General features: G+C 48.3%; 1 protein-coding gene across 3 annotated transcripts in view; it reads left to right on the top strand.

Annotated features, from left to right (window-relative positions):
• gsg1l (gsg1-like) overlaps positions 1-26,581 on the top strand; it is a 411,568-nt gene that overhangs the window by 351,439 nt on the left and 33,548 nt on the right. The gene's annotated exons all lie outside the window — the stretch shown is intronic.

The raw sequence follows: 26,581 nt of genomic DNA, 5'->3' as shown, positions 1-26,581 counted from the left end.
ACATATTTTAAATCATTTTAATTTAACTGATGTGAACTGAGAGGATGTTACTTGGTACCATATTTACTTCAGGGTCTTCACATTCTCCAAATGAATCAGATTAAGCTGGCTTCTTCCTGTTTTTATTATTTTTCACCACCTTTTATAAAGAGAATATTCAACGATGCATATACACCATTATGATTTTCTCATATCAGTCAGGGCACAATCACAGTTCCTCCTTAATGATTAAAATATTGGAACTGTCAAAACGAAACTCAGAGCAGTTACTGCTAGAATAGGAACAGTTTATTGTAGCAATTTAATTATAAAAGTAGTCAGCATATATGTTACTTTGCAGAAAATCCAAACGCACTGGAGAATTGTGTTTTGTGTGGGCGCATTGTAAATGTCAATAACAGACGTCCAGAATCATCAGCCATTAAAAATTAACAAGATAAGTCCCAATCTGAAAGCTGGAGTCCCAGCACATGAGCTGGAGAGAAATTGGGGAACTGATCTTAATGGTCAGCTCTCATTTGTAAGAATTCTCCCCAAGTCCTTCCAAACTCAGCTAGATCTGACTGGTGGGAAAGGTCCCAGCCAATCATCTGGGGATGGGGGGGGGGGGGGGGGACCCCACTGGAAATGATCAGAGATTGGGGGGTGCGATGGAGGGCAGTGTCAGCCATGATTGGGAAGAAGGGTTTATGGTGCAAATGGGAGGACGGAGATTTGGACGTAGTAGGGCAAGGGCAAACCCATATAAACAGAGAAGCAAGGCTTTGCCATGAGCACCCATTGCCGACACGTAAACCTCAATTAAAATTAGGGAATCTACCTAGGTCTCCTTTGATCCAGGATACAGCTCTAGACAGGGTTGAACTGAAGGAACCATACTCAGCCCTCTGATTAAAATTGCAGCTGGGTGCTCATGGCTTCATCAGGACCTCATGTCCATGAGGAAGACGGACGTTGGAACTCATCAATTATTTAAAAGAGGTGACACTATTCCACAACATACCAACCCGTGTATGGATTGCTCACGACTAAATTATCCTTCAATATCCCAGGGGCCTGCCTAAATTAAGAATGGAGCCAATCTAAATATTAATAAGGAAACAGCAGCTACATTATTATTGCAGAACATCCTGGAAATGCTCAGCAGGTTGGGTAGCAACTGCGGAGAAATAGAGTTAACAGCTCTAATAATAATGCCAAGGTGCACTCCAAGTAGGAGGGTAGCAGAGAGAACACTGGCAGCTATAATACTGGGCCTGAAATTGAGTGGTTTCAGTGTGACAATTTGCACAGTTTCAACAGTGTCAATCCAAGGAAAATGCAAGAAAGTATTCATAAAGCAGCCATCACATTCACTGTACATCCCAGTGTTTGACAGCTAATAATCATAATAATTGCTTATTGTTGCAAGTATGGTTCAATGAAGTTACTGTGAAAAGCCCCTAGTCGCCACATTCCGGCGCCTGTTCAGGAGGCCGGTACGGGAATTGAACCCGCGCTGCTAGCATTAGAGATAGAGAAATACAGCACAGAACAGGCCCTTCGGCCCACGATGTTGCGCCGAATTTTTGTCCTAGGTTAATCATAGAATTTTGGACAATTTGTCATGGCCAATCCACCCAACCTGCACATCTTTGGACTGTGGGAGGAAACCGGAGTACCCGGAGGAAACCCACGCAGTCACGGGGAGGATGTGCAGACTCCACACAGACAGTGACCCAAGTCGAAATCGAACTTGGGACCCTGGAGCTGTGAAGCAATTGTGCTATCCACAATGCTACCGTGCTGCCCTTAAAAGCCAGCTGTTTAGCCTACTTTGCTAAACCAACCCTATGAGAGACTTTTGAAATGTAGCCAATGTGAAAATGCAGGAAACTAAATTACACACAATGATGCACGATCAATTGCACGAAAGACTCAGATTGGTACAACTGTGGCTTTATTACAGTCAGATGCGTGGCCTCCTGCTCCAGCTGGCGAAATGGCTGATCAGAAGGAGGACACGCATATTTATACAGCTCCTTGTGGGCGGAGCTAGCCGGCAGGGGCTACCGGCGAACCTGTAGTGCAGGTCCTACCTTACATCCCCTAATACAGGTGCACACAGTGGTTCACCACACACAACAAACTTCCACAAACAATAATCTCATATGACCGGAAAATCTGTTTTTGTGATGCTGATTGAGGGATAAGATGGCATTACAGACCCAAGAGAGAGGGGGGGCGTGTTGTAATGGATTCAGGAGTCACAGCTGCACCAAGATCGAATGCTGCATCACATGCTGTGCTGCTGGGTGTGGGGAAGAATCAGAAAGAGATACTCCTTGCAGCAACAGAAATACAAAACCTGCTGCTGTGGCAGCAAACTGGCCCAGCAGGTTAGCTATAGGAACGCAGCGCCGTGCTCTTGTATACGGTGCAGGAAGAACTGCATTGAGTTCTAACCAAGATGGGCACGGTTCCATATTCTCCTATATCCTGTGGTGTGAATCACCTCACTCCATCTCCCTGCCTTCTTTTGCTTTCTCCATCACATCACACGTCTTACCCGCATACTTCCCTCTCCGTCTACACACTTCCTTGCTTCCCCTTCCACTTCTGACACTCACCCTTAACTAAATGCAATTTAATGTTTCCCAGATACTACCCTGGCCAAATCTTTTACAGTCACACTATTCTTTGCCCCATTAGAAAGCTAGGGTGAGGGACAGAGCCAGAGGCAGCCCCCTGTAGATTGTACAGCGGCTGCTGCAAAGGAGGAAGCACTGGAGATCAGTGCTGTCTCACTGTTCCTGACCGGAGGTGTTGGTGAGATTAGAACCTTGTTGGTGTGATTAAATATCAACGACATACATGTCATGCAACACACGGTCATGCTGACTTAAGTCCAGCAGCAAGTAAAATCCAGCCATGGTGATAACATTCTTTCCATGGGTGGGATTCTCCGAACCTCCGGCGGGTCGGAGAATCGCAGGGGGCGGCGTGAATCCCGTCCCTGCCGGCTGACAAATTCTTCGGTGCAGGGGTGGGAATCATGCCAAGCTGGTCGGTGACCGCTAGAAGTGCCCCCCCCCCCCGGCGATTCTCCGGCCCACGATGGGCCGATTGGCCGCCCGTTTACAGCCAGTCCCACTGGCGTAAATTACAACAGGTTCTTACCGGCAGGACCTGGCTGCGCGGGCGGTCTCCGGGGTCCTCGGGGGGGGGGGGGGGGGGGGGGGGCGTGGGGGATCAGGCCCCAGGAGGTGCTTGGCCCGCGATCGGGGCCCACCGATCCGCGGGCGGGCCTGTGCCGTGGGGGCACTCTATTCCTCTATGTCAGCTGCTGTGGACCTCTGTGATGGCCGTTGCGGAGATGAATCCACCCCTGCATATGCGCTGGGATGACGCTTGCGCGGCCAGCGGAGGCCCTTCGGTGCCGGTTGGCATGGCGCCAAGCCCCTTCCGCGCCGGCCAGCGCGCGCAAACCACTCCGGCGCCAGCCTAGCCCCTGAAGGTGCGGAGGATTCCGCAACTTTGGGGCGGCCCGACGCCGGAGTGGTTCGCGCCTTTGTGCCCGCCCCGCCGATTACCACAGAATCCCGCCCCATGTTTTGTCTCGGAAAAACAGCAGTTGTTGTGGCTCCCGGATTCCTCCGAGGATCTTCAGGCTAGGCACCAACTCAGACAGTAATACCTCAGAACAAACTTCACCTAGTGGCACACTTCACAAGAGCTGATGATGGTAGCAGGGACAGGAATTATGAGTCCATGGTGGAGGGTGTAACTCTCTCCCAGCTCTGTTCAGCTGTACAGTATTGAAGCACCATGGTGACTGACATGGCCATGGCTTCTTGTCCAGGCAAATTGCCAAACCGTGCCTTAGGATATTGTGATTATATCTTCGTGCATGGAGAGGATGCCCAGTGCTGTGAAACGTCCGTCGCAGGAATTCAATGATTCCATGCAGGCTTTGGCCACAGGTATCCAAACATCAATGGGATGACAGACACCTGAGCCTTGCCGCTCGTCACTCTGCTGCTCTCCAGCACAGTGATGAGTGATGTGTTACTGACCCGGGAGAGGGACGTTGGGGAAAGGGGACATTGGAATCAGCCTTCTGCACTCCCGTTTCTCACCACGACTCCACACCCTCGTCAGCAGACCACATGTTGCCACATCCCCCAATGGCCTAGTCTGCCCCAGCACAGGTACAACTCCAAAATCCAGAGGAGATTGGCCAAGGTGCCGAGGGACAGATGGTGGTATCGTGGCAGTGTCACTGAATTAGTGATGCAGAGGCGCATTTTAATGCTTTGGGAGTATGGGTTCAATTCACAACAGCTGGTGGAATTTCAATTCAATTAGTAAATCTGGAATTAAAAGCTAGTCTCAGTCATGGTGATCATGAAACTATCATCAATTGTAAAAACCCATCTGCTTCGCTAATGTCCTTTATGGAAGAAAATTTGCCATCCTTACCTGGTCGGGCCTATATGTAACTCCAGATCCACAGCAACTCCCTCCTGAAATAGCCGAGCGAGCTATTCAGTTTAATGGCTGTTTAGGAGTGGGTAATAAATACTGGATGCCCACATCCCATAAAAAAATATACATACAAAGAGCACCTCAGCCATCAGAGCAGCTGGCTCAGTCTCTGCTGAAGCTATGAGAGTTAAAGCACCTAAGAGGGAAGCTTTGTAATTGGCTAAAAGTACACACAAAGTTATGGGACAGAATGTTACATTGTTAAATTTCTGTTGTTTATGAGAATCTCAGGAAATTGATTACTTTCACCATTATCCCAGGTTGTTCATGTTGTGCTGTTGGCTCGCAAATTGATAGTCTGCACCTGGGCAGGACTGGGACCAATGCCCTGGGGGGGGGGGGGGGGGGGGGGTTGTTTGCTAGCGCTGTTGGGGAGGGTTTAAACTACTGTGGCAGGGGGATGTGAACCAATGCAGGAAGTCAACATGGGACAGAAACAAAAGTTAGTAAGGAGAAAAGTGAAAGGCAGAGAAACAGATTGAACTGCCTAGTATGGCAGGGGGGATGGGAACCAGAGCAGTAGGTCAGTGGGAGAAATAACTGAGGGAGAACCACAGACTAAGGCCAGTAAGATTAAGAGGAAGAGCAGGGAGGGAATGGTTGGTCAACGCAGTGGGGCTGGTGGCTGAAGTGCATTAGTTTTAATGCAATGACTATTTCAGGTAAGAGATGAATTTAGAGCTTGGATTAGTACGTGGAATTATGATGTTGTTGCTATTACAGAAACTTGGCTGAAAGAGGGACAGGATTGGCAACTAAACATTCCAGGATTTAGATGCATCAGGCAGGATAGAGGGGGATGCAAAAGGGGTGAGGGAGTTGCATTATTGGTTAAGGAGAATATCACAGCTGTACCGATGGAGGGCAACTTGGAGGGTTCAGGCAGTGAGGCAATTTGGGTGGAGCTCAGGAATAGGAAGGGTGCTGTTGGGGGTTTACTGTTGACCTCCTAACAACCAGCGGGGGTAGAGGAGCAGATATGCCGACAGACCTTGGAAAGATGAATAAAAATAGGGTTTTCATGGTGGGTGATTTTAACTTTCCCTATGTTGACACTTATTGCTAGGGGCATGGATGGAGCAGAATTTGTAAGGTGCGTCCAGGAGGGTTTCTTGAAACAAATATATAAATAGCCCAACTTGGGAAGGGGCCATATTAGACCTGGTGCTGGGAATTGAGCCCGGCCAGGTGATCAAAGTTTCAGGAGGGAACAGTGGTCATAATTCTGTAAGTTTTAATTTGCTTATGGAAAAGGACAAGAGTGGTCCTCAGGTGAAGACTGGGGGAAGGCTAATTACAACAGCTTTCGGCCGGATCTGGAGAGCGTTGACTGGGCGAGGCTGTTTGAGGGAAAATCAACATCCGGCATGTGGGAGGCTTTCCAATGTCAGTTGATTAAAATTCAGAACCTGCATGTACCTGTGAGGACGAAAGATAAAGGTGGCAAGTATAGGGAATATAGGGCAGTACGGTAGCATTGTGGATAGCACAATTGCTTCACAGCTCCAGGGTCCCAGGTTTGATTCCGGCTTGGGTCACTGTCTGTGTGGAGTCTGCACATCCTCCCCGTGTATGCGTGGGTTTCCTCCGGGTTCTCCGGTTTCTTCCCACAGTCCAAAGATGTGCGGGTTAGGTGGATTGGCCATGCTAAATTGCCCGTAGTGTAAGGTTAATGGGGGGTTTGTTGGGATACGGGTTACGTGGGTTTAAGTAGGGTGATCATTGCTCGGCACAACATCGAGGGCCGAAGGGCCTGTTCTGTGCTGTACTGTTCTATATTCTGAGTCATGTTAATATTAATAAAGAGGAGGGGTTGGGCATCTCAAAAAGCATTAAAGTAGATAAGTCCCCAAGGCCTGGTGGGATCCACCCCAGAATACTGAGGGAGGCAAGGGAGGAAATTGCTGGGGCCTTGACAGTAATCTTTGTATCCTCATTGGCTGCAGGTGAAGTTCCAGAGGACTGGAGAGTAGCCAATGTTGTTCCATTGTTTAAGAAGGGCAGCAGGGATAATCCAGGAAATTATAGGCCGGTGAGCCTTACGTCAATGGTAGGAAAATTATTGGAAGAGATACTTAATAGGATTTTCTCACATTTGGAAACAAATGGACTTATTAGTGATGGACAGCATGGTTTTGGGAAGGGGAGGTCGTGCCTCACTAATTTGATTGAGCGTTTTGAGGAAGTGACAAAGATGATAGATGAGGGAAAGGCAGTAGATGATGTATACATGGACTTCAGTAAAGCCTTTGACAAGGTACCTCATGATAGACTGGTACAAAAGGTGAAGTCACATGGGATCAGAGGAGAGCTGACAAGTTGGATACAGAACTGGCTTGGGCACAGAAGACAGAGAGTAGCAGTAGAAGGCTGCTTTACTGAATGGAAGGCTGTGACTAGTGGTGTTCCACAGGGATCAGTTCAGGGGCGTTTGTTGTTTGTGGTGTGAATAAATGATTTGGAAGAAAATGTAGCTGATCTGATTAGTACGTTCGCAGACGATACAAAAAATGGTGGAGTTGCTCCTGGAGCTCTGGGAACGTTCTGGTGAATCTCGCTGAACTGTTTCCAAAATTAATATACCCTTCTGAAGCTACAGCTTCCATAACTGAACACAGTACCCCACATGTATAACTGGGAGAAAAACCTAATCTCTGAAACTTTTTAATTTTTTTTACACCTGTCTGCTCCATTTTAATGATGTGTGTAACACAGATTGCTAAGTGCCCATGGACCTCCACTGTTTCCATCTTTCCACCATTTAAAAAATGCAAAGATCTATCTGTTATGATTGATCCAGTATGGGTGGCTACACACACCTGCACTGAAATCCATCAGCCACAATTTCCTCCATTCTGCTAATCTATCAAAGTCTTTTAGTAATTTTATACTGCTCTCCACATTGTTTATTATGCTACCAATCTTTGTGCTATCATCAAACTTGGATATATGGCTCTCTACTGCACAATCTAAACCATTAATAATTACTGCATTGTGAATAGTTGACACCCCAACATAGATCCTTGTGGGACACCGCTAGTCACTTCTAATGAAGAATAGCCAACCGCTTCCTATTATTATCTTGATTCCTGTTGCTTAAAAACAGAAGTAAGAGAACAACATCAATCTCAGCTCCAGCAACGTTGGACAGCCAAGCTGGCTGCAAATGGAGGCCCAAAAAACACGTCACGCAATATATTTTTCAATGGTCACAAATGACATAGAAATGGCTGCAAGGAACCCGAGGAAAATAATGCCATTATTAAACAGAATGTGAGATCAATTAGAGTCATTACTTTATGAAACAGAATAAGTAAAAGGTGCATGATGGATGTTAGTCACTGGTAAGATGTGCAAAACTATAGAATATAACTCTTCTTAAATAATTTGGAAAAATACATGAATTGTATTGTCCTTTGTCAATATTTTAAACTAATCACAGATATCATTACTGCCAATATTCAGTCGCTGCGCATCCAATCTAATTGAACATGTGTACACTTTGAAGGTTTTAACGAATGTATGAGAATTTTAGATCCATAACATTAAAGTAAAATAAAATAAAATTTAGTTTTAAACTTTAGTATTTAAATCCTTGGTTTTCTGTACTTTTTGCCACAACCGAATAGGCATCCTAATACACATAGATTCTCCGATTGCCGAGGCCGAAATCGCATTCGGTGATCGGCCGGAGAATCCATTTATACGCCGGAATCAGGGGTGGTGCCGTTTTTCTGATGCTCCGCCCCCTCAAAAACGGCACACTCAAGGAGTACGCCGCACGCCTTCGGGACGGCCTCAGGATGTCACCTGCTCTGCCCCCGATGGGCCGAGTCCCCGACGGCGTGGGGCGATTGTCCTCTCACATTTTGAGGACCTTGAGGCGGCTGTGGTCTGTGTCCAGCCACTGTCGGGGAGGGGGGGGGTTTGGGATGGAGCATTCCGCTCTGCTGGCAGGGGGGGGTCTTTGGTGGGGGCTGGGGGGACTGGGGGGAGTGGTCTGGGGTGGCAATGGGGGTTACATGGGGTCACTATCTGGCAGGCTGGATAGACATAGAATTTACAGTACAAAAAGAGGCCATTTAGCCAATCGAGTCTGCACTGGCCCTTGGAAAGTACACCCTACTTAATGAAATGAAAATGAATGAAATGAAAATCGCTTATTGTCACGAGTAGGCTTCAAATAAAGTTACTGTGAAAAGCCCCTATTCGCCACATTCCGGCGCCTGTTCGGGGAGGCTGGTACGGGAATCGAACCGTGATGCTGGTCTGCTTTCAAAGCCAGCGATTTAGCCCAGTGGGCTAAACCAGCCCCTGACCTCCACCCTATCCCCTTTATCCGCGTAACCCAGTAACACCACCTAACCTTTTTGGACACTAAGGGCAATTTAGCATGGCCAATCCACTTAACCTGGACATCTTTGGACTGTGGGAGGAAACCGGAGCACCCGGAGGAAACCCACGCACACACGGGGAGAACGTGCAGACTCCACACAGACAGTCACTCAAGCCGGGAATTGAACCTGGGAAACTGGAGCTGTGAAGCAACTGTGCTAACCACTGTGCTATCGTGCCACCCACTATGCTACCATGCTGCCCACGGATCTGCGCTTTGTGGTTGTAAAATGCAGATATAGGCATAGAATCGGAGAATCCAGCCCAAATGCTCTGATGTGCCACCACGTTTTACCAGTCCTCCCTCCTCCCCTCCCAGAATTTCAGGGCATTAATCCTCAATTTATAATTTACAGACATTTTATTAACATTAACATGTGATTATTTTAATTAACCTGAGTAAGAGCAGAGAGCTCTCTGCTTAATTTGCAGTGATGTGTGCACCCAGAATAGTCGACATCAACGAAAGCTGACAAAGTGAGAACATTTGGTAATTATACAATTGTCAGCTCCTCAGGTATTACTATATGAATTTATGAGGCAGAAACCCTATAGATTTTCTTTATGTTTCATGTCCAGCTCCATGTGATTAAATTGTTTTGCAATTAAATCAATGGAACTAAAATTGTCTTCTTGTAAATATGCCTCAAGGAGTGGAAGAACTGTCATTTTATTTTGATATTCCACGTAACTGGTATTTTTAAAATCGTTTTAGAAAATATCATAACATTAGCAGCATGTTCTGATGTTTGATAACAAAATCGAAAAACAAAATTGCATATTTCTAAACTATGGTTTCTCGTTTAACCCTTCAAAGTGTGGGAGATGGTCGTGTTGGAACTAAACAAATGGATACTCCCACGGATTTGAGAAGCACAAATCAGGCTGTCGAGGAAACTCTGGCAAAATCCTGGCCAGAGCCTAATTTTTCTTAAATAGATTTAGAGTACCCAATTCTTTTTTCCAATTTAGGGGCAATTTAGCATGGCCAATCCAACTATCCTGCACATCGATTTGGGTTGTGGGGGCTAGACCACGTATTGAGAAATACATGAATAGGATGGGAATAGAGGGAAACGGACCCCGGAAGTGTAGAAGATTTTAATTTAGACGGGCAGCATGGTCGGCACAGGATTGGAGGGCTGAAGGGCCTTTTCCTGTGCTGTACATTTTTTTGTTCTTTGTTCTTTTGTTAACCACTGCACCACCATGCTGCCCTCGTCAGAGCCTAATTAACATTCAAACGGCAAAGCCTGAAAATATCACCAGTGCTGAAATTTAATATTGAGAGTCCTGTACTGTGTAATTCCCCACAATATGTCCCACAGGAGAGTGCTGACTAAATATCAACAACATAAGAACTAGGAGCAGGAGTAGGCCATCTGGTCCCTCGAGCCTGCTCCGCCATAGAATAAGATCATGGCTGATCTTTTGTGGACTCAGCTCCACTTTCCGGCCTGAACACCGTAACCCTTAATCCCTTTATTCTTCAAAAACTATCTAGCCGGGATTCTCCCCTACCCAGCGGGGCTAGGGGTCCCAGAGGGATGGAGTGGCGTGAACCACTCCGGCGTCGGGCCGCCCCAAAGGTGCGCATTTCTCCGCACATTTAGATGCAGCACGGTAGCATTGTGGATAGCACAATGGCTTCACAGCTCCAGGGTCACAGGTTCGATTCCGGCTTGGGTCACTGTCTGTGCGGAGTCTGCACATCCTCCCCGTGTGTGCGTGGGTTTCCTCCGGGTGCTCCGGTTTCCTCCCACAGTCCAAAGATGTGCAGGTTAGGTGGATTGGCCATGATAAATTGCCCTTAGTGTTGGGTGGGGTTACTGGGTTATGGGGATAGGGTGGAGGTGTTGACCTTGGGTAGGGTGCTCTTTCCAAGAGCCGGTGCAGACTCGATGGGCCAAATGGCCTCCTTCTGCACTGTAAATTTTATGAATGCCAAGCCCTAACCTTGAGGGGCTAGGCCCGCGCCGGAGTGGTTGGCGCCCCGCCGGCTGGCGGGAAAGGAATTTGGCACCACGCCAGCCGAAAGGACTTAGCCGGCCGGCGGAAGTCTGCGCATACGCCGGAGCGTCAGCGGCTGCTGACATCATCCCCGCGCATGCGCAGGGGAGGGGGTCACTTTCGTGTCCCCCATCATGAAGGCTATGGCCAACGTGGAAGGAAAAGAGTGCTCCCACGGCACAGGCCCACCCGCCATTCGGCGGACCCCGATCGCGGGCCAGTCCACCGTGGGGGCACCCCCGGGGCAAGATCGCCCCGTGCCCCCCCCCCCCCCCCAGGATCCCGGAGCCCGCCCGCACCGCCAGCCCCGCTGGTAAGGGAGGTGTTTTGATTCCCGCCGGCGGGACCGGCATGACAGCAGCGGGGCTTCGGCCCATCGCAGGCCGGAGAATCGCCGGGGTGGGGGGGGTGGGGGCTCGCCGACAGGGACGGTGCAATTCCCGCCCTCGCCGAATCTCTGGTGCCGGAGACTTCGGGAGACCACGGGGGTGGGATTCACGCTGCCCCCCGGTGATTCTCCGACCCGGCAGCGGGTCGGAGAATCCAGCCCATTATCTGTATCTTAAAAACATGTAATGAAGGAGCCTCAACTGCTTAACTGGGCAACAAGCGGTCGTGTCCTCGTGACCGTCATGGCATCATAGATATCATAGAATTTACAGTGCAGAAGGAGGCCATTCGGTCCATCGAGTCTGCACCGGCTCTTGGAAAGAGCATCCTACCCAAGGTCAACACCTCCACCTTATCCCAATAACCCAGTAACCCCACCCAACACTAACATAAGAACATAAGAACTAGGAGCAGGAGTAGGCCATCTGGCCCCTCGAGCCTGCTCCGCCATTCAATGAGATCATGGCTGATCTTTTGTGGACTCAGCTCCACTTTCTGGCCCGAACACCATAACCCTTAATCCCTTTATTCTTCAAAAAACTATCTATCTTTACCTTAAAAACATGTAATGAAGGAGCCTCAACTGCTTCACTGGGCAAGGAATTCCATAGATTCACAACCCTTTGGGTGAAGAAGTTCCTCCTAAACTCAGTCCTAAATCTACTTCCCTTTATTTTGAGGCTATGTTCCCGAGTTCTGCTTTCACCCGTCAGTGGAAACAACCTGCCTGCATCTATCCTATCTATTCCCTTCATAATTTTTTATGTTTCTATAAGATCCCCCCTCATTCTTCTAAATTCCAACGAGTACAGTCCCAGTCTACTCAACCTCTCCTCATAATCCAACCCCTTCAGCTCTGGGATTAACCTAGTGAATCTCCTCTGCACACCCTCCAGCGCCAGTACGTCCTTTCTCAGGTAAGGAGACCAAAACTGAACATAATACTCCAGGTGTGGCCTCACTAACACCTTATACAATTGCAGCATAACCTCCCTAGTCTTAAACGCCATCCCTCTAGCAATGAAGGACAAAATTCCATTTGCCTTCTTAATCACCTGTTGCACCTGTAAACCAACTTTTTGCGACTCATGCACTAGCACACCCAGGTCTCTCTGCACAGCGGCGTGCTTTAATATTTTATAATTTAAATAATAATGCCTTTTGCTGTTATTCCTACCAAATATTCTAAGTGATAAAGATGTACGGTGGAATTCTCCATACCTGAGACTAAGTGTTAACGCAGGGGCAGGATTCGTGGACTTCTACGATAGGAAAACTAGCGCTGCACCTGGATTGGTTCAACGACCATTGAGAGGCTAGAACTGGCGCCACATGGAACACAATCAATTCCAATGGGAAATGCTGCAGATTCAACAGGTTTGCGATTGACACTCAGGAGACTGACAAGCTGCAGTCACATATACACACTTCACTCCTCACACACCGCCCCAGCCAACAAGGTGGCAGTGAGGAGAGCAGCACCCCATTTTACGGATGCCGAGGTCGACACCCTGCTCTGCGTCGTGGAGGAGTGGCAGGCAACCCTGTAACCAGACCTGGGAAGGAGGCGGCCAACCTGGGTGCAGGTGGCAAAGGTGGTCAGCGCCATGAGCAACACCATCCGGGCCGGCCAGCAATGCCGGAAGAAACTGCACGGCCTCCTCAGGTCCACCAGTGTGAGTAGTCAGCATGGTGCCCCTAGCACCAACCCCTGACCCACACACTCATAATCCAACACCCCCACACTAACTGAACACCACATGTCAGCACCCAAACCAGCTGGCATGGCCGGGTGTCCTGGTCACAGAAGCCACAAGCTAGCTACCCACTGGATTGCACATGTCGGACTGTCCAACACTGTGCGGTTTCTATTCCCACTGTGATGTTAGGTAGACTACCATCTGTTTGAGTAGATCATAATCATCTGTATGTGTATTATAAGTTATATGTTTTACTGCTGTATAGTTCTAGCATCTGACCAGCAGGTAGTGTGAGTATGCAGGCATGTGACCCGGATGAACCATGTGTTCCAGGACAAGGTGTTAGTAGGGAGTTGATAGTAGTCGTATATTAGAGTAGCCCTGTAGTATCTTAGTGTAAGTTAGTATTAGATCATTATTTCTAACTGTATTAATCTTAGACATTATAGTAATCCTTTAGAGTAGTGTTCGTAATAAATAGTTTTGTTGTAAAACAAAGTCCAATGTTCTTTGTTAACACTACCACGTCAAGATTCAACATCAGCATAATCGGATAACATTACGCCCACTCCCACCAGGAGAAGACTGCCCATAGCCGACTGGAGCAGGAGAAGACTGGGGGAGTACCGCCAGACCTGTGGCCCCTTACCACAGCAGAGCAGAGGGCCCTGGACATGGTTGGCAGTGATGGAACCATCAATTCATTAGACACGTGCTTTAAGATATGAACAGTGGTTTTAATCTACTTACAACAGAGCCAGCCTGTTCCGCGTTGAACTCTCGATGAACTGAACGACTGGCTCTGAGCATTGGTATTTATACAGCTGTTCGGGGGAGGAGACGTGGGCGGAGCCAAGGGTGGAGCCCTATACAAACTCCTAAGCATTCCCAGCGCTACTCCCCCTGGTGGTCGGGCAACACAACTACGCTTACAAACGCATAGTCTCATGTATATACAATACAGTGTGAATTACGGAGTTACATTCACCACATTCACCCCCTACAAAAAAATCAAGTCCGGCGGGGGTGGTGATTCTTGAATTAAGTCTGTCCGGTGGTCGGACTGTCCGCTGCGATCTGCGGAGCACCGGGGTTGCAGCCTCTTGCGGTGGCTGGACAGGTGTTGTGGGTTGGGGTACGATGGCGGACTCCAGGGAAGATCTCGTCCAAGCTCCATACCCGTCTGGTTTGACTGGGGACTGAGGGCACTGGGGGTTAGCCGGTGCGGGCGCGCGGAACAGGTGGAGTGAGCTAGTGGGCTCGGGAGCCCGAGGGGGCGGCTGGGTTGCCCGGAACCAATGCAGCAAGCTAGTGGGCTCGGGAGCCCGAGGGGGCAGCAGGATGGGGTGTAGGGTGAGGGGTGCATCTGTAGTGATAGAGGGGATGCTGGATCCGGCGGGTGCAAGGTCCCGGAGGGATACAGTGTGCTGACGGCCATCAGGGAACTCGACGAAGGCGTACTGGGGTTGGAGTGAAGCAGGCACACCTTCTCAACAAGGGGGTCGGTTTTGTGCGCCCTGACGTGCTTCCTCAGGAGTACACGACCCGGTGTCTTCAGCCATGCCGGAAGTGAGATCCCCATGGTTGTGCCCCTGGAAAAACTGAAGAGCCTCTCGTGAGGGGTCTGATTGGTCGCTGTGCATAAGAGGGACCTAATAGCATGGAGCGCGTCTGGGAGGACTTCCTGCCAATGGGAGACTTGGAGCTTTCTAGACCGGAGGGTCAGTAGGACGGTCTTCCAGACCGTCGCATTCTCCCTCTCCACCTGCCCGTTCCCCCTGGGGTTGTAGCTGGTAGTCCTGCTCGAGGCGATGCCCTTGTCGAGCAGGTACTGACGCAGCTCGTCGCTCATGAAGGACGAACCCCAGTCGCTGTGCACGTAGCTGGGGAAACCAAACAGGGTGAAGATACTATGCAGGGCCCTAATGACTGTGTGGGAGGTCATATCGGGGCACGGGATAGCAAATGGGAAGCGGGAGAACTGATCTATGACGTTTAAGAAGTAAACGTTCCTGTTAGTTGAGGGGAGTGGCCCTTTGAAATCGATCACAAGGTGTTCAAAGGGCCTAGAAGCCTTGACCAGGTGGGCCCTGTCTGGTCTATAGAAGTGCGGTTTGCACTCCGCACAGATCGGGCAGTCTCTGGTGATGGCTTTTACCTCCTCAGTGGAGAAAGGCAGATTTCAGGCTTTGATGTAGTGGGCGAGCCGGGTGACTCCCGGATGGCAGAGGTCATTGTTGATGACATTCAGGCGGTCGATCTGCACACTGGCGCATGTCCCGCGGGATAGGGCATCTGGGGGCTCGTTGAGCTTCCCCGGTCAATACTTAATATCGTAGCTATAGGTGGAGAGTTCGATTATCGTTTTTAATTTTGCCCCTTTGCGAGTTGTCAAACATAAAGGCAACCGATCGTTGGTCGGTGATGAGGGTGAACCTCCTACCTGTGAAGTAGTGCCTCCAGTGAGGAATAGCCTCCACAATGGCTTGTGCTTCTTTTTCGACTGCCGAATGTCGGAGTTCCGAAGCAGAGAGGGTACGGGAGAAAAATGCAACTGGCCTTCCTGCCTGATTTAAGGTGGCTGTTGGAGCTACCTCTGAGGCGTCGCTCTCAACCTGAAATGGAGTGGATTCATCCACCGCCCGCATGGCCGCCTTGGCGATGTCCTCCTTGATGCAGTTGAAGGCCTGGCGCGCCTCAGCTGACAGGGGAAATAGTGTGGCCTTAAAGAGTGGGCGGGCTTTGTCCGCATATTGAGGGACCCACTGGGCGTAGTAGGAAAAGAAACCCAAGCACCGTTTGAGGGCCTCGGGACAATGAGGGAGGGGGAGTTCTAAGAGGGTGCGCATACGGTCTGGGCCCAGGACTCCGTTTTCCACAACATAGCCGAGGATGGCTAGTCTGGTTGTGCGGAAAACGCATTTCTCCTTGTTATAAGTGAGGTTTAATTTCTGAGCCGTCTGGAGAAAACGGTGGAGGTTGGCGTCGTGGTCCTGCTGGTCATAGCCGCAGATGGTGACATTGTCCAAGTACGGAAACGTGGCCCGCAGCCCGTACTGGTCTACCATTCGGTCCATTGCTCGTTGGAACACCGAAACCCCGTTAGTGACGCCGAAGGGGACCCGGAGGAAATGGAAGAGGCGGCCATCGGCCTCGAATGCCGTGTAGTGACGGTCCTCCGGGCGGATTGGGAGCTGGTGGTATGCAGACTTCAGATCCACTGTGGAAAAGAGCCGATACTGGACGATTTGGTTTACCATGTCTGCAATCCGGGGGAGGGGATACGCGTCAAGGAGCGTAAATCTATTTATGGTCTGACTATAGTTGACAACCATACAAAATTTTTCCCTGGTCTTCACAACCACCACCTGAGCTCTCCAGGGACTGTTGCTGGCCTCTATGATCCCCTCACTGAGAAGCCTACGGACCTCATATCTGATGAACACCCTATCCTGCAGGCTGTACCGCCTGCTGCGAGTGGCTACGGGTCTACAGTCCTGTGTGAGATTGGCAAAGAGGAGAGGGGGGGAGATTCGCAGCGTGGCAAGGCTGCAGATAGTGAGTGGGGGCAGAGGCCCGCTGAAGCGGAGGGTGAGGCTCTTAAGGTTACATTGAATATCTAGACTAATAAGAGTGGCGCGCAGAGTTCGGGCAAGACGTAGAGTTGAAATTTTGCATAGCTAGCGCATTGGATTGTGAGTGTCGTGGCGGTGCGCCCCTGGATCTGGATTGAGTGGGAGCCTGAAGCGAGCGAGATAGTTTGCCACACGGGGAAAATGGGGAGCGAACAACGTCTTACCAGATCTGGGTGTATGAAGCTCTCAGTACTCGCAGAGTCGAAAAGGCATGGCCTGCTGTACCCGTTGATTTGGACCTCTGTCATCGAGTTTCACAGATGCTTCGGGCGCGATTGGTCCAGAGTGGCTGCGCTGAGTTGCGGGTAGTCGGCGGCTCGATCAACTGTGCTGGAGTGGCCCTGTGATGACTGCCCTCTGAGTTCGTAGTCGTCGAGGTGAGTTTCAGAGTTTGAAGGGGATGGATCCCAAGATGGCTGCCCCCATGAATCGTACATGGCCGGCCGCATGGAGGAGGATTGCCAAGATGGCCGCCCCCATGAGTCGCACATGTCGGGTGGGGGCGGAGTCGGCATACAGGCTGCAGCATTTCGGGGCCTGCGGGCCTGTGAATTCAGGGAACGAGTGCTTTGAGCTGTGGGACGGTTAGAGGCTGGGGCTTTCCTCGCCAGACACACTCTGGCATAGTGTCCTTTTCGCCCGCAGCTGCTGCAGGTCGCGTTGCGGGCTGGGCAGTGCTGCCGCGAGTGCTGATTCTGGCCGCAAAAGTGGCAGGCTGGGGCAGCATTGTGGCTGGGCGGCCGCACGGCGCAGGCCTGAGGGAGTCGCTGGTCGGGGGCCCATGACGGGGTCGCGGGGTCTGCGGGGAACGAGGTGAGGCTGCGTTAGGAGACCTCCATAGTGGTAGCAAGTTCAACAGTCGCTTCAAGATTTAGGGCCCCCTTTTCCAGCAGTCGCTGGTGCACGTAATTTGACCTAAGGCTCGCAACAAAGGCATCGCGTACAGCAAGTTCTCTATGTTCTGCCGCGGTAACCACCTGGTAATTACAGTCACTAGATAAAGTTTTTAACTCTCTCAGGAATTCTGCGAGCGATTCCGTAGGCCGTTGGTGGCGAGTAGTAAACACGTGTCGCGCGTAGACCTCATTAACAGGCCTTACATACATTTTGTCGAGTAGCGCTAGGGCTTCAGTATACGAACCGGCGCAGTTTAGTTGAGTAGAGATTCTGTGGCTCACCCTCGCATGCAGTAGGCTCGGTTTCTGCTACTCTGTTGTTTCGGCTGTGCTTGCTTCCGCCAGGTAGGCTTTAAAACACCGCAGCCAATGAGAAAAAAATTATTTTGCCTCAGCATCCTGTGGGTCGAGTTCCAGTCGCTCAGGCTTGAGGGCTGATTTCATGATTGATCCTAACTGTTTCTCTAGCATAAGTCTTCAGTACTATTGAAGGAATATTGTCAGGGCCCATAGTCTCTGTGGTATCCACTGCCATCAGCCATTTCTTGACATCATGTGAAGTGAATCGAATTGGCTGAAGGCTTCCATCTGTGGATACCAGGAGGAAGTTGAGGTTCCAGCATTTGTTATTGTTATGTATCAGAGTAATTTCATTGGCTGGTGTAATGTCAAGTGTTAGGCAATGAATTAGCAAAGCGTTTTGTGGGCTTATGTGGAGTTCACCGTTGTACCCTGTTTGAGCAGCATCTTGTAAATAAACCCATTGCTCTAAGTTATATGAACTTGATGTGTTCCACCTCTGATTCCTTCTCTTGGCAGCTGCAACAAAGAACATAACAAAATGGGGCAGCACGGGGCAACATGGTGGCACAGTGGTTAGCACCAGGGTCTTGGGTTCAATTCCGGCCTCAGGTCACTGCCTGTGTGGAGTTCGCACATTCTCCCAATGTGTGCGTGGGTTTCCTCTGGATGCTCCAGTCTCTTCCCACAGTCCAAAGATGTGCAAGTTAGGTGGATTGGCCATGATAAATTGTCCTGAGTGTCCAAAAGTTTAGGTTGGGTTACTGGGTTATGGGGATAGGGTGGAGGCATGGGCTTAAGTAGGGTGCTCTTTCCAAGAGCTGGTGCAGACTCGATGGGCCGAATGGCCTCCTTCTGCACTGTAAATTCTATGAGTCTATGATCTGCCAGTACAACCATCTGATGTGGCCTTGAGCACAAATACAGAGGAGGGTTTGCCACTGAAAGGTTCATCAAGGGTATTGTGGGAGTTAACAAGCAGAAAGTGGAGTTGCATCTTCACATTGTTCAAGGAAACTTTCCAGCATTGTTTAGGAAATCTTGGTTAAGGAAGATTAAGCTAAAATGGGCCAACATGAACCAACTTTTGATTCTACGGACGATCTTTATCCACGCCTGAGAAAGTATGAAAAGATATTCAATGAGTCACTTTGATCCATAACTCAAGATGAAGGCAGACAGTGTGCATCAGTATTTGAAAGCGAGTACTGTACCCTATGCTATTCGGAAGAAGCTCTTGAGGGGTTACTGAAGACAGGAGTCATTGGACCTATTACCACCATCGATTAGGTAACCCCAATCGTCCCCGTCTTAAAGAAGGATGGTTCTGTCCGAATATGGCGGGGTTTCATAGCGACTATCCACCCTTTATTGTATGCTGATCAGTGCCCTTTACCACTTATTAAAGACCTTTCTGCAGGTATCTCAGGTGGCCAAAAATGTAACAAAATTGATCTCTCCCAAGCATGTCAGCAAATGAACGTAGCTATTGAATCTCAACCGTTACTGATCATAGTAACACACAAGGGTCTGTTTCAATATCGGAGGCTCTGTTTGGGATAACGTCAGCACCGGCTCTCTTCCAACCATCCATGGATCAGATATTGAGTGGGCTATCGGCTGTGCAATGCTACCTGGATGACATTTTGATTACAGGTTCGAAGATGTAGAGCATATAAAGAATCTAGAAGCTACTCTTGCAAGGCTGCAACTGCATAATGTCATTGGTCAAGAAAGAGCAACACACGTTTTTAAAATGTTTTATGCACTATCTTCGACACATCATCGACCAAGACGGTTTTCACAAAAGACGTAAGGAGATGTTGATGATCCTGGATGCTCCATGACTGCAGAACGTGACTTGGTTAAGATCATTTCTCGGATTATTACACTATTGTAGAAAGTTCATACCTCACTTGTCTGTGGACCAAAGATTGTGAGAATGCTTACCAAAAAATAATTACAGAAATCGGAGTTACTGGTATATTATAGAACAGAACTGAAGTTGCATCTTGCAATGCATCACCCTGTGGATTTGGAGCAGTTGTCTCGCATGTAATGCCTTCAGACGAACAGCGACCAATAGCATTTGCTTCCAGGACGTTGGGTCCAAATCTGCTCAACTTGAGAAAGAAGCTTCACCATTATTTATTTGGCTGTCAATTTACCCTATTGATGGACCAACGTCCCTTAACAATTTGGAGCTACATAAAGAGATCTCTTCATTCATTGCTAGGCACACAATTATGTAATTGAATATCGTAGGTCTGAACAGCCTGTGAACACAGACGCTTTATCTAGGCTGCCACTTGAAGATCAACAAGACCAAAAAGATTAAACACAAATCTGATGAACACTTCAACGACATATTTTCTCTGCCTCATGTGAAAAATGTTCCGGTAACGTCTTCTCAGATGTGAAAATTTACCCAAACAGGTCCGGTGATAGGGCAAGTGTTGGACATGATTCAAAAAGGCACTCTAACTGAGACTCCAGGCCTTAAATCCAATATGCGAGGTCTCTTGAGTTGACAGTACAAAATGGAGTATTGTTGCGTAGTAATTTTTCCGCCGTGTCTACGGAGTAGAATCCTGGAACAGCTGCACAAGGGCCATCTGGTGTAGTTAGAATGAAGGGGTTGGTGAGTAGCTAATCTGGTAGCCCAGATCGGATGCCCAAATAAAGGAGAAGGTTGGGTTATGCCAATCCTGGGCTCTGTTGAGAAATATACTTCCACTGCAACCTTTATATCCATGGGTATGACAGAATCATCCACAAAACCAGAGACAGTTCCTGAGTTGCTTTCACCAGATGTAACACCGACCAATGCACAAGAAGACACTCCTGGTATGCCTTAGAACGAAGTTGCTGAATGTTGTCTTCTGCCAAAATGAGACAGGTCTCCATCCAAGAGTCTGTCTTGCTAATGCACATAAGCATCCGTAACATAACAATGTTAGTTATGATGTTACGCCAATTTGGGCGTGTATGCGGTCAATTCATGCTCCACGGACGCCGGAGTCCCAACCTCACCACTAATTTGTATTTTCTGAAGATCTTTAACCCTTGACTGCTCCAATGAGTTACTGACACCAGATTAAGTAAAACATTAACAAACTGTTTATTAACAATATGAGGAAAAGATGAACATATATATGTATATCAAGAAAAAACAGAGCAATAGTCCACCAATCTACCTATTCCCAAAACCCCATCCCACCCTCCACCCAGACATACCCTGGTGCAATAGAGGATTAAAAAACTGGGATTAAAAGGGAAGGTTTGAGATGACTCTTCACTGCTGCAGTTGCAGGCTCTGAGAAATAGATTTACTCAAGAGGTTCAGGGCATATCCATCGTTCAACCACCAGGTGGTGTTTCACCCAAGAGTTTCAGATCAGTGCAATTCTGTCTTTCCACCACCAGATGGAGCTTTACACAGGATTCACGTCGATTCACTTCCATTCTTGTACCACCAGATGGAGCTTCTGCCTCCTTGATATTATCGGGCATTAAATTTGAGAGTTTGGAGGCCTTTCGTTTGCCTGTTTTCTGTGCAGAAATGCTCATGGTATTTTAAAGAATTCTCCAAGTTTGAGCTCTTCCCAGCCTTCCACAGAGAGGATTAAAAGATTCCAGACCTGGTGATTGATTGCTTGTTTTCTTTCTCCAGATGCCTTCCACAAACGTGTGTGCTGTCTGTCTTCTCATTAGGAGAGCCTTCACAGAAATGGGTTGGAGGTTTCAGATTGCGCTTGACCAAAAGCGAGAAAGAGCAGCCGAAAGAGAGAGTGCCTTCCACTGAGACTTGGCTGAAACCTTCTCAGAACTGAACAAAAGATGGAACTCTGCAGAAGATCCGCCTTTTTTCCTGAACGATTCAGACTGGATCCACAAATCACAGGCAACAATAGGAGAAGGCTGCGAACTCTACAAACACCGATTGGCTACTTGCCAAGTCTATCAAGTCGACATCACAGATTCTGCCCCAGAACCTAGAGGGGACACCTTGGCCTGGTCCAAAAGGACAGGGGTGTTCCAGTGTCCAAATACAAACAGGAATCCCAAAGAGTGTAATAATGTTGTAGCCACTAACCAGAAAACTGTAGATCAAAGCAGGCAGCAGGATGGGGATAAAAAGGGGAACAGCGGGCACACAAAAGGGACTGGATTCTCTGCCCCAAGGTGCCACATTTGTGTTTCACACCGCCGACAGGATGCTCCGTTACACCGGCTGGTCAATGGGGTTTCCCATTGTGGGCCATCCCCACGCCGTTGGGAAATCGCCAGGCTGCCGGCAAAACAGAGTATTTGGCAGAGAATCCAGCCCAAGGTTTTACAACAATATCCTAATAATGGCATAATATGTTGGATCTGTGTTAAAGTGTTTGATTCAGTAAAAATAACCTTCAACTGAACTATTTTCTTGACCATTTCAAAGGATAGTTAAAAGTCAAGCACATTGCTATGGGTCTGGGGTCACATGTAGTCCAGACAAGGTGAGGGTGGCAGATTTCCTTCTCGTTGCAGAAAAAAATTAGTTCTTAGAACAATGAATAATAATTGCTACAGTTACCAATAGTGAGACTAGCCTTTAATTCCAATTTTATTAATTGAATTTAACTTCCACCAACTACTGTGGTGATATTTGCCTGAGAGCATTATCCTGAGTGTCTGGATTACTAGTGTAGTGCCATTATCACTATATCACTGACTCCGATGAAATCATCCACTTGGCAATGCTGGTCGAAGGTGTTTGCAAATGCTTCAACCTTGTTATTTTTATTGACATATTGGTCAGGAAATTGCAGGCTAGTGAACCTTACGTCAGTCGTAGGGAAATTATTGGAGAGGATTCTTCGAGACAGGATTTACTCCCATTTGGAAGCAAATGGATGTATTAGTGACAGGCAGTATGGTTTTGTGACGACAAGGTTGCGTCTCGAGTTTTTCTGGGAAGATGTTGAGGTAGGGCAGTGGATGTTGACTAAATAAACTTCAGTAAAGCCTTTAACATGGTCCCTCATGACAGACTGGTACTGAAGGTGAAGTTACATGGGATCAGAGGAGAGCTGGTAAAGGAATACAGAACCAGCTTGGACACAGAAGACAGAGGGTAGCAGTGGAAAGGGGCTTTTCTGAATGGAGGGTTGTGACTAGTGTCGTTCCACAGGGATCTGTGCTGGAACCTTTGTCGTGTGTATATACATAAATGATTTGGAGGAAAATGTAAGTGGTCTGATTAGAAAGTTTGCGGATGGCACAAAGGTTGCTGGAATTGCAGATAGCGATGAGGACTGTCAGAGGATTTAGCAGGACATATATCGATTAGAGACTTGGGCGGAGAGATGGCAGATGGAGTTTAATCGGGACAAATGTGAGGTAATGTACTTTGAAAGGTCTAATACAAGTGGAAAATATATGGTAAATGGCAGAACCCTTAAGAGTATTGACAGACAGAGGGATCTGGGTCCACATGCCACAAAGTGACAATGCAGGTGGAGAAGGTAGTCAAAAAGGCATACGGCATGTGAGTATCAAAATTGGCAAATCATGCTGCAGCTGCTATTAGGAATATAGTATTTAAGTCACCGAGGCTTTCTGGTGGCCTAGAATTTTCCCCCCGGTGGTCTGGAGCCTTCCACCACAGTTCCCTGCGAATAGACCCCCAGTCTCCCTCTAGTAGCAGCCAATTGAAGCCATTTCACCCTCACAGTAACCCCCAGTCAAAAGCTGATCAACCCCAGTCAGAGTCAAAACCCCAGAGTTGAAACTGGTCACCCCCAGTCAGAGCTGATACCCCCAAGGCCATGCTGGTCACCCTCAGTCAGAGCTGATACCCCCAAGTCAATGCTGGTCACCCCCAGTCAGAGCTGATACCCCCAAGTCAATGCTGGTCACCCCCAGTCAGAGCTGATACCCCCAAGTCCATGCTGGTCACCCCCAGTCAGAGCTGATACCCCAAGTCCATGCTGGTCACCCCCAGTCAGAGCTGATACCCCAAGTCCATGCTGGTCACCCCCAGTCAGAGCTGATACCCCAAGTCCATGCTGGTCACCCCCAGTCAGAGCTGATACCCCCAAGTCAATGCTGGTCACCCCCAGTCAGAGCTGATACCTCCAAGTCCATGCTGGTCACCCCCAGTCAGAGCTGATACCCCAAGTCAATGCTGGTCACCCCCAGTCAGAGCTGATACCCCAAGGCCATGCTGGTCATTCCCAGTCAGAGCTGATACCCCCAAGTCAATGCTAGTCACTCCCAGTCAGAGTTGATACGCCCAAGTCTATGCTGGTCACCCCCAGTCAGAGCTGATACCCCCAAGTCAATGCTGGTCACCCCCAGTTACAGCTGATACCCCCAAGTCAATGCTGGTCACCCTCAGTCAGAGCTGATACCCCTAAGTCAATGCTGGTCACCCTCAGTCAGAGCTGATACCCCCAAGTCAATGCTGTCACCCCCAGTCAGGTATGATAACCCCAAGGCCATGCTGGTCACCCCCAGTCAGAGCTGATACCCCCAAGTCAATGCTGGTCACCCTCAGTCAGAGCTGATACCCCTAAGTCAATGCTGGTCACCCTCAGTCAGAGCTGATACCCCCAAGTCAATGCTGTCACCCCCAGTCAGGTATGATAACCCCAAGGCCATGCTGGTCACCCCCAGTCAGAGCTGATAACCCCAAGTCCATGCTGGTCTCCCTCAGTCAGAGCTGATACCCCCAAGTCAATGCTGGTCTCCCTCAGTCAGAGCTGATACCCCCAAGTCAATGCTGTCACCTCCAGTCAGAGCTGATACCCCAAGTTAATGCTGGTCACTCCCAGTCAGAGCTGATACCCCCAAGTTAATGCTGGTCACCCTCAGTCAGAGCTGATACCCCCAAGTCCATGCTGGTCACTCCCAGTCAGAGCTGATACCCCCAAGTTAATGCTGGTCACCCTCAGTCAGAGTTGATACCCCCAAGTCCATGCTGTCACTCCCAGTCAGAGCTGATATACCCAAGTTAATGCTGGTCACCCTCAGTCAGAGTTGATACCCCCAAGCCAATGCTGGTCACCCCCAGTCAGAGCTGATACCCCCAAGTCAATGCTGGTCACGCCCAGTCAGAGTTGAATGGCAGGAAACGCAGCCCTGCACTGATGGGGGGAGGGGGCAATCGTGGCAAGCTTTTGCGCAGTGTCAAGCTGTAAGAGGGGCTGAGTCTTTTACCTGCCAGAACCTGCAGAATGCAATGGCAAACCATTGCAGTACCTTGACAAGCAACACCATAGCCCAACACATCAAGATTCATGGTTATCAATGCCCTTAGGGCATGGTACCTGAAGCAATCAAGGCAGATAAAGTTATGCCATGATCTGATTGAATAGCTTGAGGATCAAATGTTCTTATATTCTTCAGTCTTACTTAGATCCCACTACTGTTCTATGTTTAAACACAAGCTGAATGGCTGGGAAGCAAAAATTCCCCAGATCTTTTAATTTGAAGTTCTAACCTCTTTCTAAGTTCCTGAAACCCTCTAAGAGATTTGCTAATTAAAGATGTATTCTATCAAGTGTCTGTAAGATTAGCAGAAGCATTTAGTAAAATATCCTGACTCTGAAGTTCTTCATGCATGATATTGGATTGCAACTCATTTTTAGATGTATAATTAATATATGATGGAATGTTTTATTAGTTTAAAGTTATTCTAATGATCGTTTTACAATCAGCATTTCTTATAATGTTTTCTCATTTAGGATTTCTGCATTATAGGGCACCTCCATCCCAAATACACTTGATTGCGATGCTATAACACTCATTCTCACATAATTAGGCAGTTCATAAAAAGCTACATTTTGATGAGCTGACCAATGATGTGTAGAGATTTAAGCAACAAAGATGACAAAGGTTGTGCTCCCGGAGAAGTTTATCTTCAGCAAACAGCACAGTTCATTAATACTGGTTAATTGCCTAGGATAACCCAATCCTGGAATGATATGACTCAAGACGTAGATTAAAACAGTGTTTCCTTTCAATTTACGATTATTTTACAAAACTAACTTATCTAAGCTCGCTCTATTCAGGTGATTCCAATTGTCTGAGGTTAAAGTTTTACAACATCGCAATAGCGATGTTCCAGAATGTTCTTTGCGAACTATACCATTTACTGTCATCTTGACCGTTCCAGGTTCAAAACCATCTTTGTGGTTGTGACAGTGGTTACTGCAGCAGGAAAGTGTCTTAAACTTTATCATCAATCATTCATGCAGCTAGTATTACCCACACTTGTTCATTGGCTGCCTGCCTGTTTGAGGGGTCGAATTGTGGTAATCTCTAACACCACATTATGTCAGTCAACACCCTGTTAAAAGAGAGAGTTGCATTCTGGCAGTAACCAATGGTTAAAGTTGTAAGGAGATATAAAGCTGAAGACCTGCAGAATCAAGTGACAAGTGTGGTGATATGCCTATGCACAGTTTTATATAGTTGTCCATCAAGGCACATATTTAACAATGCACCCTCCAACCAGCTGGTGGCGATAGAGATTTACCATGTGACTCGAGACACCCGTCAGTTGGTAGTAAGTCGGACTAGAGGACATCACACAGGAAGTAGCTCCAGGAGAATTCACTGAATTCAATCACAATCCATCATCTGTATTATACTCCATTAGTTATCTTTACATGTGTTTGTTAATAAATAATTTAACTAGTTAAAGAACTAGATGTTCTGTGGACATCATTACCACGGCCAT

This window comes from Scyliorhinus canicula, chromosome 15 (genome assembly GCF_902713615.1).
Source record: "Scyliorhinus canicula chromosome 15, sScyCan1.1, whole genome shotgun sequence".
NCBI lineage: Eukaryota > Metazoa > Chordata > Chondrichthyes > Carcharhiniformes > Scyliorhinidae > Scyliorhinus > Scyliorhinus canicula.
This window is presented reverse-complemented; position numbering and strand designations above follow the sequence as displayed.